We start from the raw sequence: 15,047 nt of genomic DNA on the forward strand, positions 1-15,047 counted from the left end.
GCCCTAAACAATTCAGATGTACCTCTATAGCACTTTTGCAGCACCTTGGCAAGGCATGACTTCTCATTCTGGATCTGAGCAATATATTTCACTGCCCCATCTTAAGGGAATGAAAATTTCATTTCAAATTCTGATTATTAAGGGTGGAGAGCAAGTTACAGAAATGCCTGAAGGGGATAGCAATAATCCTGTTTTATTATACATGTAACAGCAAGATGGAATTATACACAAAATCTTTCAGAGGAATTAATAACCTCCAAATATGGAGTCCTGACTAATTTTTACATACATAAAGCAATAGGTACAGTGCCAGGACCTGAGCCTAGACCTCTGGCTCAGCTTCCCAGGCAAGCTTCAGGTGGGGTCCAAGGCGCTAGTCAGCATTTTAGCTGCATGTTAACATACCTGGGAAAAATTTGATCACAAATTAGGTTAAGTAAGCATAGATTCAGCATTTGGTTACGTGATCACTTGCTGTTATTTTCACAGAACCCTGTCTGCCAATGTATACACGAATGGCAAACATTTAATGAAGTTACAAGCAACTGAAAACAATCGTATCCTAGGAAATGCCTGACAAACACAGTATTAGGCCACCCAGCCCTCCTATAAGAGGTCAGTGCAAACCCCATCTCCTTGACTTCATGTTCGCTTCAGGGGGACCTGTGCCCATCACAGCCACTGAACTCTCAAACAGGTAACGGCCCTTCTTGTTGCACCTGTCTAGCGTACACTTCCTCTGGCATCCTGGCAATTTTATTCTGGAGTTAGAAAACTTCATTTCCTTACACCCTGCTGCTGTTTTCTAATTATGCTGTACTGCAGAGAGCACAGATTGCAGCCACTGCAAATGAAGCCATCAAATAGCCAGAAAGCGCACTCCTCTTTTGAGCAGCAGTGTCCTCCCCTTCCCACAACAAGCCTGGTTTGCTCTCTTGTGTTGCATCCTTCCTGACGCTTTCTGGTGCGGGGTAAGACTTCCATGACGAATCTGTTCAGCCTTCAGCACAGCAAGGCCTGACCCCAACTAGCAGCACTGGTCTCTACTACAACACATCTCACACACACCCCAAAGTTCCTGCTGCTTGACGTGGCTGAAGCAAAGCAGGGTTAAAAGAAAAGCTCACGGAAGAGCTCTGCACTTTGCAACTTTTGTTAGATAATTTTCACCCAAGCATTAAGTAAATATGCTTTAGAGTGAATTCACAGAAGACGGCAGCGGCAACAAATTCTGCTGATACCTAAGGAAAGCCTCAGTTACCCAGCGTGCCCTGAGAGAGTGACTAGTTAGTGAGCTGGTTCCCAAGTTAATATGTTAGGTTCTAATGTAGCAGGATAAATAACCTATCAGTTGCTTCAGCAGCTGTTTTCAACAACCCTGGAAAGAAAACAACTGTTCCTAAGAGCACCTGCCTGACCCAGCCAGCAGAAAGGAACATGTGCAGCTGCTAAAAAGATACTACCTTAATGTTGCTCCTCCTCACGAGATCCCTTTTGCTAGTGAAAGGGACACAGAAATCCACTGCAGCGTAGCAACCGGGCTGCACTGAGGACATGAGCCACTGACCTTTTTAAAACGTGACACGCAGCCAATAAATCACTAACTGCCCCTTTGTCTGTCTGTCCTTCCATTGTAAAGATTTTCTTCTTTAAGAAAATTGATTCAATGATGATATCACAACAGTGTGAAGACGTGAAACACTGGAGCGAAGAAGAATCACTGCACTGAGAGAATAAATGAGCAAAGAATTCAACATGTATTTTTACCTGAAAAATAGAGAAACGTGCATGAGACAAGAATAAGGAGAACAGTTTAGATAATTTTCTTCCTGGATCAATGTATGATTTAAATACATAAACATATATAAACTGTACATGCCATTTGCTACCTTTGCTGTGAAGATGGGTTGAGCTAGATCCGAGAAACTTCTGACAGTCTCTGTATTCAGAGTGCCAGAGCACACTCCTGCAACAGGTTCCTTCACACGAAGGAATTCAAATTCCATTTCTTGTGAACAGGAACATACACAGCTTTGAAAGTCATTTTGAGAAGATTCATGCACAAAGAACAAGCATAAGGCAGCCTAAGCATAGCTGGAGAAAATTCATTAGTGTTACAGTGAAAGGCTAATGGAATTGTACATATTTACTACATTTACCCTATTCACCTAGCTCTAGAACAGTTTTACTATCTTCCTCACTTTTCTTGTCCTTAAGATTTTTCTGACCAAACATTAACTATTTGTAGGCATTTCCTACATTCAGTCATATTAATTCCTTGTTGAAATCTCTCTTCTTTTTTGTTCCCTTTTCTCTAACTGCCAAATATGTAATAAGATACAGAAGAAAAGAACTATAACCATGGAAAGAACAAAAAGGGCACAGAATGACAGAATAAGTAGCAAAGTATAGAAAAGAGAGAGAGAAAGGAGGAGGAAAGAAAAAAAACAGATGCTAGAGAACAAAGAGAAACATGGTATGTGCCATGTGACAGTGGATCATAGGACATGTATGCAATTAAGTCTTTACTGTGTCTTGAAAGAGTTAGTTTCTTTAGGAGGTCTTGAAGGCTCAAGGATGGACTTTATATGATATAAACCTTCAGTAGAGAAGCGAGCTTAAATCAAGTAGCACATTAAAGGGAAGACAAAAAACTGACGGAGCATGAAATAAATCACTACCGTCTTGTCATGGGTTTCTTTAACTCCACGCTATCAAAGATGTCTCTTCTCCACTAAATAGTGTCCTCTTCAGAGGCTTGCCTAGCCCCTTAAGTCATTTTTTATAGGTCAAATACAGTAGTGCACACCTTCACGCTTTCACCTTTAAATGGGACATTTGGTATCTGACGAGAGCACCGGAGATGCTGACAGCTGCAGAAGCTTCTATCAACTGGATTATTAGGAAACATCACTTTTTCAGCCCCCTTTTGCTTTATTTCTCTGGCAATTGCATACCATGGTAGGCATTATAGTCAGCGGTCTAGCAGCCAGCTAAATTCCAAGTTGTTCTTTAACACACGGGAAGTAAATTCTTTAATTCCGTACAGCTCTTGGGATTCAAAGGCTATTTCTAATCTAATGTATTTTCTCCAATAAAGAAATGAGCGGTTCCATTCAGCACCCTGGGTGAGCTATTTAACTGAAAAAGAACAGCTTGTTTTGATTTCCCCAAAGGCTATTTATCAAGAATCCTATGATTATGACTTTGACTTACTCAAAAATGACCTAATAGGTCCTTTCCAACTCTACATTCCTATATAAAAATAACTCCATTAAGCACCTCAAGGTTGCTGCCCTGTAACATCAGCTTTCTTCTCTGTTTAAAGATGTCTCTATCCAATCTCTAGATAAAACCAAAGTTTATGCTTTTCTGAGGAGACTGGTGAACATCACAGCACATTAGACTGGCCCACTAAAATTCTCCTTTTGTGGTCCAGTAATTTTGAGATGATGTCTATCTAGATAAGCAGAGAGTACACTTAGCTTCAGGATTCCATAAATCCAATATTTCTGCAGTGACGTTATAAATGGTTAATAAAAAGAACCACTTATCTGAAAGTTCATTTAGAGACTTGTACTCAAACCAAAATAAACAAATAAATAATAAAAAAAAATAAACCCAACCTCTAATTGCTGTCTATTCTATTACTATTAAACCAGAAGCTTATTTAGCCAGTTTGTAACAAGTGCTTCACCTTGGTTTCAGTTTTTTCATTTAAAATATACCTGGATAAATGTGGATATGCTACTCTCCAAAACTTTAATCTCTTTTATATATGTTAGAATAGCTGAATAAGTTAAAATTAGGAAATGATCACTCCCTACTGTCCAATGACTACAATACACAAGACTCTTCTACGACGACATTTGGCGCTTTTGGTGTCGATGTGTTGCTGGTGAGGTATCTGTTTATTAGTTGAGACCAAGATAGTGTCAGAATTCTTTCAGATACTAATCATTTTTCTAAATTCTGCAGCTAGGACGTGGTGGGTAGGTAAGAGTTGTGGAAGGATCTTTTTTTTTAAAAGAATAACTTATATGTTTATTGATTTACAATTACATTTTTACTTTTGATTTTTAAAGGTATCATTAATGATGATTAATCATTTTGTCAAACATTTCTCATTTATGCTTGAACTTTCAAGTATGTGATATTCCAGTCATTTTCTGAGTCATCCCTATTAGTTCAAGGAATCATAAATGCACTCCTCTGGATCAGGCACTTATTAGCATCCCGTTATATCCTTAAATAAATATTAACATATGATCATAATTGTTTGGAAATGCTGAAAAAGCTTTTTATTTAAAGTGGTTTTCAGCTGACAATTTTCCCACACTTGCTATATTAATTTTTCCATCTTCAGGAAAATGTTGCCATGAGAAAGAATAGCACTACAAAGTTGTCATGGAACATGTGGGAACAGGGAGCTTTTTCTCAGACCATCCTGTGGTCGGCCTGTGAAAACTATTACTCTCCCCTACTTTTATTGATGTACACCAGATTCTGCTTTGGCGATAACAATCCAAACGTCCATCTCTCCTCGGGTTAGCCAGAGACAACCTAGCAAAGGAGATGCAACGCAAATGCTCTCCTGGTCCCTCAAGGGAAATGGAGGATGCTATCAAGCGCCCCATGAGTGCCCAGGCACCAACACTGCAAATCCGCGGGGACAGAGAGAAGCACACTGAAGACGACAACAGACACACAACTTCCCCCGCTGACCTGAAAGAAAAGTACCAACGGCCACACAAAAGCTGTGATTGCCGCCAGCTCTCCCGCACCTCAGCTCGGATAAGGAACCCGCGTGGACGGACCCCGGTTCCAGCACACGGCCCCAGCGAGGCAGCACAGCCTGAGCTCACGCCGCAGCACGGGAGAGCTGCCAACCCGCTCTGATGTCCTCCTAAACGCAGGGGCAGCCAGAGGGAGGACCACGGGGAACTGATATGCCCTCACCTAGAAATCTCAGTGATGCACTTTCAGAAAACATACTTGTATTTTGAGCTCTTTTGCAGTTGTCACCCTTTCAGCCCTTCCTTTTTATGGAAGGGCCTTATTCCAGTTACGAAAAAGCCATTTGGTTCATAATGTCCCTGAGGTTCCTGGCTGGGTTTTAGTAAAATAAGGACCTGCACTTTAAACAAAGATACGTCCCTTTCCTGTTCTTTAAGTGTACAGAGCCTGAGTAGCACTCTCAGGTTTATAAGAATTTACAGGGAAAAATACTTTTCACCATTAGTTTTCAAGATGCAAATCATACAAAATTGCTTTTCTAAAGGGAAAAGAGAGAACTTTTTAGAAAACAAATTCTGTACCTACAGAACAAGTTATCTAGAAGATTACCTCTGTTTATCTGATGTTCTAGGGCTGCTGTTCGCGTCAGTCCATTTTCTTTTCCTTCAATATGCAAGATTTGTTTGCAAAAACTAATCAGGCATGAAAAGGCAAGGCAGGCTATTTCCTTTCATTCACACAAGCTGATGATTCAAAACAAATCTATTAGGCTACTTAATGCTGCATGTGCTATTCTAGTGGACAGTATGCACCATATGATACCAAACTGTCACCATGACCATTATTTTCCTGAGGAGGTTTACAGCTGAAACCATGAACCTTGTGAAATTGTGATAACCTTATTGCTACTTCAAAGCCACTATTAATTCTTCCTTCTAAAAATGATAACATATAATTATTGTACATAAAATGATAGATCATTGTAATTCCCAACAATAATGGAAGAGAATCTCTAAATACAGGAGAAACAAGAGTTTAAGGAGAGAAAAAAAAAAAAGAGCAAGCCTGCTGTTTCTTGAAACAGGCTTTCAACAGTAAGTACTGATGAATATTGCTTTATGGAGCTAGGTACTTTTCAGAAGTAACTGGACAGATCACAGTTACCCTAAGAAAAGCAAAAATAATATGGCCATAGGTATATACCAATGAATAAGTCTCTGCACAAGAAGGTCCATGTGTGTCATTGCACTGATAAGGCTATAAAATACCTCTCTGTGATGACCCCTATTGTAAAAATGTTGTACTTAATAATGAACACATTTCACAAAACAGTGTCTGAAACTCTTTTACCTGAGTAAATATATCACTCATTCACTATGTAGTTCGCTGCATATTAAAAATACATAATTAAAAAAGTGCAAAATTAAAAATTATGAACAAGGTTTTTTGGTCTCCTCTAATTAAGAATCTTGAAAAGAAGCCAGAAACCATACAGCCAAATCTGTAAAATATAACATCTATAAAATACAAGTGAGATTTGTAGGAATCCATATATAAATGTATATGTGTGCATATATATATACACACACACACATATATAAAGGTACACTTTGATGAGCTACTTCTAATCTACATAAAACCACCTAACTATGATTGAGGGCAGTATCATGTACAGCATGAACACGAGTAAGTGTGTGAAAGAGTCAAATATATATATATTATATAATACACATCCATTCAATACATATAAAGTTTTTCATATTCCAAAAACTTAAAATGGACTCAATTCCTCTGTGTTTTCAAAAGCCATTACTGGCCTAAACCAAGCCTCAAAGCCTCCCAGAAATGCTAAAACAAGTCATACTCTCATCGCAGTCTTGTAAATGCTTTTCTATTTAACTTCATGCTTAGAGCAATCTATCACCAAAGGTATGAAGACAAAAAAATAATCAGCATACAGGTATCAGGGGACTATATGAACAGCTTTAACCAATCCTCAGGAAATAGCATCAGCTTCTGTTTCAAAAAATTCCTCTCTGCCCAGATGAGCACAGGCTTGGTTTTTTGGCTAAATGTTGAAGTGCTGATCTTATTTAAGTGCTATTTACTATACTTCCTTAATATAACTTGCTGTCATATACTGAGCTTGTTTTTTGCAGTATTTGATACAACTTTTGCATATTTGCCTGTATTGCTTGAATGCTTTAGAGACAGTTCTAGTGACTTTCAATCCATCTTCTGCTCTGGTAGCGGAGTAGAAACAACTCAACTTAAAAATACACGTCCTGTTTTTTTTCCTGTTGTATATTCTGTGAGTTTTTGTATTAAGCTAAAAGCCCACCTGATTATGTCTATAGTGAGGCAAATGCCTACTTTAGTTACATTCATGTGACTCCCATTAAAGTCAGTAAGAATTGCACTGAAGTTTCCTAAGGCAAAAGTTTATCTCAACAGTTCTCTTTCTGCCCTCCTTCCACCAGCTTTGACCCCATAATTATTACCTACTGGTAACTCAAATACAGTCCTTCAAGGCTCTATAATATGAACTTCAGAGTGTCATTCAATTAGCTTCAAAACACATATCGTACAGGTATTTAAAGCTCTGAATCAGTCATTTACACTTTGACAATAAGATATCTTTCCATGCACTTCAAATGCTTTAACTTTACTATGATGCTGCTTATACTGGGTAACTCAGCATAAAGCAGCTTTCCATGAGTTTAAACAAATGGCTCACCTTCTGTTTAGAAGAAAATGCCTATTCCTTGAGTAATTTGTTTTCCATATTAAAAAAAGTCTGCTGAAATGCTTAGAATTAAGTTTTCTAAAATACTCACCAGAACTGGTGACAATCCCATTCATCTCTAAATCACTAGTCTGTAGTTGTGAGCATTTAAATAAATATTATATTAAATAAATATTTTAGAACATTAAAAAGTCATCGTATGCTTCAAATCACTCATCTAAATGGAGTGGGGCTCTCATCGTCAACTTGCAGCATCAACCCTGCTTAACGTAGTAACTTAACCAGCTTCTTCTACTTAAATTGTGCACTTACACACATCCTGGACAGTGTTAATAAGCTCCTGTCTCCTCTTCTGATGGTCATTATTGAATTCCTGCTCCTCAGAAATAAAAATATCTCTTTCATTAATAAGCCAAACATGCCCATTTTACAGATTCAGGGTGAGGGGCTCCACTTGCTGAAAAGTAGTCCATGTTATCACCACTCCTTAACACAACAGCTCCAGCTATCAAAGGACTCGTCAGCATAAGGGAAACTTACTCTGCTGTTCTGAATCACTACTGTTTTTTCCAGTCTAGCTTTAAAGAATGACACTGATGATGTTTCCGACACTTTCTAATAAAATATGACGACCAAAGAGAGTCACATTTCAGCACGCCTGTCTCTGAGTCTAGACTGGTGTCTGGGTGTGATACTGAAAAGAATCTGGCTAGATAAGACTGCCTTCCTGGTATGAATGACTGAAGCTAATAAGGCTTCCTTTAAACACAAATCACATGAGACAACACATGCTACATACGCTGGTCTGACATACGTCATTTAAAAAACAAGTTCTTCCCTAGAGAGAGTTAAAATTCAGAGAATTAGCTTTACTGAGTAGATGAACTAGCTGCAGTACAACTCCATACCACAGACAAAATGGTCATCTCCACTAGCTCTCGTTAGGACTGCAGATACGAAAGGCAGAGTCTTGGCCCTACTGGGAGTTTTGCCACGGATGTCAACAGAGCCAGGGTTTCATGCGACGTCTTGAAGGGTCTAATACAGAAGGAAGGACTGCACTGACACAGAGCATCTGATCTTGCTCTCACACCAAACTGGCCAGGGGCTAGCAACCTTGTCTCCTCACCTACAGAGGAAAGCATGGCAGAGGTCGTAGGGTATCTCTGCACATGAACAACCACAAGATTGGTACCAACCAGAAAGAACATGATTATCTTTTCTTGCACGTGCATTTAAATGTAATAGCAGGAAAATTTCTTAGGAGAAGGCATGGGTAGCAATACACTAACTGAATTAGCAGGTGTGACTAGCAGGACAGGTGTTCGGAAACATGGGTCTCTCCAGTCACCATGTTCCATCAGAAAGTGCTAAAAATATTATCAGTGCCACTATTTAAAGATTGGAGAAAACAGAATATTGAGAGCAGATGCACTGATACAGGGGATAGACAAGTCAGCTAACAGTAACTTTTCTATCCTCAACATGGACAATTTTGATCCACACAGCTGCTGCCATATTTGTGGCGATAACATCTCAGGCTGAAAGTTGGTCAGTGCTGAGAAACAAGGTTTAAATCTCAAATATAAATGTATGGAAAACTGAACAAAATCCTAGAGGCTATGTGAAACAGTAATACAGACAGTCTTTCTTCTAAGTCAGAGATGACAAAATGTGCAAGAAAGTAGGCAGACATGTATGTGTTTATAGAAAACTTCTAAAGTGCCATATTTTGAAGGAGAAAGAACTAAGATTGTAATTGTTTATTTTATTAAAAACACCATATGAAAGGTAACGAGAATAGTGGTATTAGCTCTCATGTCTTGGCCAAATCTAACTGGGTAATTTGTATTCTATTTGCCTAAAAATTCTCTCTAACACTAATATTTTTCTCCTTCTGTCACACACACTACCTACATTTGACATTATAAAGGCAGAACTGCTCTCTCTAGATGTCTCTGCATTTTAGTAACAGGTGAAATGATTTATATAAAACAGTCCAGTTCTGAGCAATTGTTAATTATTTTGGTAAGATTATCAGGAAACTCTAAATTCTCTAACCAGTCTAGGGCTGGTCAGAATCATATCTGCCTGAAGGATAAAATTGCAACACATGTCCTGTTGTCCTCTACATATATCTTTTAAAAGAGAGAGGAAAGCTTCAGAAAATAACAAGAGAGAAATGCTTCCCAGCATGCTAGCATATCTGCTAGTAAGCTGGGAAGGTAACATCAAATCCTAAAATGAAAGACAAAGAAACAAATGGAGGTCAAGGGAAAAAACTTTGTTTGCCATTAAAAAAAAAAAAATCTCTGACCAGCAAGAACCTATTTGACTGCATAGACATGGTGAAAACATGCATCTGCTCACAGTTTGTCTTGCTGAAATAACACACAAAGTAAACTACATGCAAAGTTAAAGAACAACTGACATGTCCTGAGCAGATCAGCACATTCTTCATGTTCAGTCTTCCATTCTGCCTCACTGAGCATCCGCATTTCAACAAGATCCCTGCTAAACAGCTTATTTAAAAGTTTTTAAAGCTTTGTGAAAAGTGCCTCTGAAGTTCCCACCGCAAAGTGAATTTTGGTGCAGCTGCTTGATTACATCATTTGCAGGAACTTTCTATGCTACTTACAGGTTGTACTGCTGCTAATGCTTACTGCAGCCCAGAAATACAGTTTCTCAATTTTAGGTTAAAAGCCATGTCTTCCTAAATGATGTTTTGTTTTGATAAGTGAAATGTAAGAAAAATGCCTATAGAACCAGTCATAAATGAACTGATCAAAATGTTCCATCTCTTCCCTCTGCTAAACTCAGCCCTTCTAATGAGAGCGGATGGGTGCGGTGGAGCATTTAGAATCACAGAGCCAGCTCTGCCTGCCAAAACCCTCATAAAACATCCAAACATCCTATCAGCAAACTCTCAAATGGAAACACTTCAGAAGCAAATGATGCCAATTCTACTACTTAGTATGTCCTACAGACCAACCGCAGACCACTTATCATAGCATCTTGAACCACTATTCAGAATTGACTGTATTAGAAAGTTTACAAAAACAAATACTTGACTAAAAAGTTGAGAAAAAAATAGTAGAAACAAGTATCAGCTTTCAGCCTGGTGCTGTACTCCTACAGGAATTATGACAACGTTAAAAAAAAAAAAAAAGTCCTAGATCCACTATGTCATCTTCCTTCTTGACGCTAATGGCCAAGGAGCAGTTGTGAAGAGAGCAACTGCTAGCTATTCAGATTGGACAGTCACATGAGTATCATCTGGTCGCAGTTTCATCACATGCATCTCAACTCAGGAACCAAAAAAACCTCAATAGAAGGACTCAACAGCTATCCTCTTATCCTGTTATTCTAGCCAACCTTATAATTGTCCTTTAACTAGATCCCCTTATCAATAATCCTTGTAGTAGGATCAGTTACATTTTAAACAGCTTATTATATGGAATGACAAGAGAAACAAAAGCAACTCAAGAATGATTTTGCCAAAAAAAATGTTTATCTTGATATACAGAGGATGAATTCCTTAAAATTTCTCTCAGATGAAATTAAGATTTTCTCTGAAAGAGTGATTTTTTTCAAGAACTGCTTCTACTTATAATGGAAATAAGTCCTATCTCAGAGATAAATTTTTATAAGAACATTAAATTATTTAAACTGCATCTTCTGAACTACCTGAAAGAATAACCTGGAGTATCTGAAAGAACAGATGTTACAGAGAACAGTTGGTTCACCCTTGAGTTCATAAACACCACGTTAATGAAATGATAATCTTAAATCTCCTTGTCAAAACTGATGAACAAAAATTAAAGGGCAAATTCAATTAATATCTTGTTCTCAGCTAAAAGTTCTCCCAGCTGCAAAAAGAGTCCTTCTCAAGTAACACCCATACATGGAAAAACATTGCTAGTATATTCTGCCTATGAATGTTCTTTCTGAACAAATTACTCCTCAGCTGACATGCTTCAAATCCTGCATCTTTAGGTCACTTTTCTTCTGGAGTAGGCATTTCACGTTATGTCAGTTTGTACTTCATAAACTTTAAAAGATTAGAAACTTCCAAATTCACCTGAAGGGAAAAAGAAAAAGCTTTTTTTAAATCAGTCCTCAAGTGTCAGCTGATCTCCTTTTTCTCCTGCACAATCACCCTAAAACACATCCCACTTATTTCACACATTATCCTGCTTGTCACTACATTAACATTTTTCTTCCTTTTTTTTTTTCCCATCCCATTTTTATGTAGTTCTGCAGTACAAACTGCATAGTCCTTCCCTGCCGGGAGGTTTCGATACATTGTCAACATCCTTTACATGTGCATTATATTCTCTAGAAACAACAAAACTACTTTAATTTTCAAGGAGTCTGTCTGAAGAGTAGCTATATGTACCAGGTTTTGGGTTTTTTTTTTTTTTTTTTTTTAACAAGTGTCTCCCAAGATTTACTTCCTCGTCTAGATACAAATAAAGCATAAAGTTACCCACTAAAAGGGTCCCTCTGCAATATGCATCTGCTGAAGTGTCCGAGATGGCCATGCAAGAGCTCTCATTCAAAGTATTTAATTAATCCATCCTTTTTGGCACACAGTCAGAACTTGGCAACTCTGACCAGCTTCATTTTAACATCAGTCATGGGTGGGCTGTTTCTATCCAGTGTGCGCTATAAGCAAAAGACAGCATTACATGGTGCGGGTTTCAGCTCCCGGAAGACCTGTAAGATTACTCTCCACTCCATTAACTTCATTAAGAATAAACTAGCTGTGTGGGACAAATCTATTTATTCTTTTCAACTTGCTATTCCCTGAGGCTAAATTAAATGGACACTAATAGAATGAACTCTGACCACAAACAAAAAAAGGTGAAACACTGGCTTCATCCTAAATTTCTGGTTTTCTCTTGCACTGCCATGCTCTACTGCCATATATACTCTGCATCTGGATCCCTAAGCAAACCGAATGGCGATTGTTCAGAGCTCGAGATCCATGCTGTGCACCGCTGAATTAAAGAATATGGTATGAGAATCCAGTGTCTGCTCCTGCAGGAAGCAGGCTCTGGCTGGTGTGCACAGTGGTGTCTCCGGTAGGAAACTTTGTTGTCCTGCCAATTCACATCTCAGCCACATGTCAATTTACAAAAATGAAAACCAAACTTAACCAATGTAATTGTTCTCCAATTACATTCTGTTTTGACTGCCGAGATTTTCACATTTTTAGGGTGGAAGCCAGGTCCTTCAGTACATAATTACACAAATTGCATATTTTTGCTGTGACTTTGAGGGCCTTCAGTATCAGCTGCGACGCTGCATTCAGTACATTCTCCATCTGATGTCAGTTTCTGCTGTCTTCAAATTGTATTTCATGGCAGCTGCATTTCCTAAATTAAGTATTTTGTCTTAGAAGTGACCCAACTATCAGACACAGAGAAACAGACCGAACTGTTTTTAATGAGGAAACACAAAATATTAAGTCCCCATTCAACAATGAAAACAACTATCATACAAAAAACTTTAGATATTACTGGAACACAGCACTGACATCTCTCAAGTGGAGGGATTACCTGTTCTTTTGTATTAATTCAGTCCCTTCATGAGATGAAGGGCTGCTGTTCTCAGCTGATTGTTCTTTCCTCAACTGATTTCCATTTCAATGCTCTCTCTGCCCACAGGAAGACTTTTTTTAAAAACACCTTCAAAAAAAAAAAAAAAAAATTTGATGCACCTCTCTTTGTCAGATTTGCTATTGCTATCATCATGGTATAGCTGTATATGGTGTAGTTTGCCCCAAGGAGCATTCGGACTATTTAAATAAAGAAGCACTATTTCAGAAGTTCAGCAATGAGAGAAAAAAAGGAGTCAACAATAGAGGACTCATTATAGAGAAGCTGCCCAAAAGCCTGTCACCTTTATCCAGAAGAAGTACTGCCTGTTAGATTAAGCAGATCAGATAGCATAGCTTTAAAACCTTCATGGAAGGAAGTGTAATTTAAGGAGGGATTTGCAGCAAAGCAGGGTGGCCAAGAGATGCACTTAATAGCGAGAAAATTCTCCAGGCACATGTTGCAGCACAGAGCAATCACAGTGAGAAGAGACGCAAGGTGTTTGCTATCCACCCTGCTAAGATGTCTTCTGGAAAAGCAGAACACTTTAACGTGTGGGCTACCAGAAATGCAATGTTCCTTACAAAACAAAATGTTGCTTCTAATGGTGAGGAGAAGTATAAAGAAATCAACACGATCAAACTGGAACATCACATCAAATCAATTCCTTGAATGCCACTCGGAACATCAGGCTGCAAACTCCAAAGTTAGTCCCTATGATGAAAAAGATAGTACCCATGCCCCCACCAAATTCAGTACCACACTGAATTTTAAGACCAATTATTTATTGAACATCAACAGTGAGCCAGGCCTGTTCAGACAAGGCTCAGTATGAGGTCCCTGGCCCAGGAAGTTTCAGTCTAAATAGCTGAGACACTGGATGCAGCATCAAGAGTGACAGAAAGGTGAAGATGACACATGCATTGAAAGGGAAACCATTTTGGCTTTGAGAAGTTTTCTTTTTATTTCAACTCTTCTCTTCCCTATTCTTCTAATAACTTTTATGGGCAAGTAAAGGTGATGAGCTTGTCGAGCTGATTTCGGAGGCTTCTGAAGGAGAGGAACAAATGCAAAGCCAAGGAATGACCAATTCAAATACCCATGCACCTTGAGGAAAGCATATGAGTAATGCATGTGATCTCACATGGAATCACATAGTCCATCACAGTATTGTCAAATTAGGTCAGAGTGGAGCTGGGATACAGACCACAGACAAGCAGCCCACAGTACCATCCTACAAACTTCTAAATGCTGTGCACCAACAGGTTGCCTGAACAAGCACCTCTGTCAAAGGACCTCCAATCTTGTCAAACACAACAACTTGAGGAGATAAGCCCTAAAATGGACCAAAGGAGGAGGAAAATATAATTTGCCTAAGTCGTTTGACTTTATTAAGAGTTGCGTGGTGTTCAAGCAGCTCTCAAAGCCAAACAGATTTAAGAGGTGTGTACAATGAGTTTTCTAATACATGACTTATTAAACACTGTGACGGTCCCAAAAATGCTGTGGCCAGCAGGAAAACCATTTGAGTCAGGAGGGACACACTAATTAAGAAACTCAACAGCACCATAGTCTCCAAAAAACCTCTAGGGAGGTAGGGGAAAGATCCCACTTCCCACATTTGCATTTCACATCTGGGAACTGTGAGTCATCACATCCATATTGGTCCAAATCCAGAAACTGCAGGAAGGAAGCAAGCTTTGGGGGCGGGGGAGTGAAAGACGGGGGAGTGTTTCCATCGTGAACAAAGGGAGCGAGAGAGAACTCAGCACTGTCCTACCGAGCATGAGGAAAGTTAAATTCCCAGCTTCAAAACTACTTTCAGGTCCTATTCAGACAAGAGCATGCTGGAGTTAAGTGGCTGCTAGCTGAAATATCTTCTCAGTTTTTGTCCCCTAAACTTGCCTTTAAGACGCCACGCAACAGCTGGGAAAGACCCTTTGTTTTTGAACTACACTAAG

General features: G+C 38.9%; 1 protein-coding gene across 5 annotated transcripts in view; it reads right to left on the reverse strand.

Moving 5' to 3' along the window:
• The window catches only part of SLC16A12 (solute carrier family 16 member 12), a 37,234-nt gene that overhangs the window by 15,987 nt on the left and 6,200 nt on the right, over positions 1 to 15,047 (reverse strand). The window contains exons 1-2 of one of the 5 annotated variants that reach the window (XM_064514014.1): positions 1,890 to 6,043; positions 1,568 to 1,767 (exon numbers count right to left, since the gene is read on the reverse strand). The exons of 3 other annotated variants lie outside the window; for them this stretch is intronic. The gene's annotated coding sequence lies outside the window, so the exon portion shown is untranslated. Of the gene's footprint in view, positions 1 to 1,567; positions 6,044 to 15,047 lie in introns of those variants that run through there. One more of the 5 variants, XM_064514013.1, reaches the window with a different exon arrangement.

Source organism: Dromaius novaehollandiae, chromosome 6 (assembly GCF_036370855.1).
Source record: "Dromaius novaehollandiae isolate bDroNov1 chromosome 6, bDroNov1.hap1, whole genome shotgun sequence".
Classification (NCBI taxonomy): Eukaryota; Metazoa; Chordata; class Aves; order Casuariiformes; family Dromaiidae; genus Dromaius; species Dromaius novaehollandiae.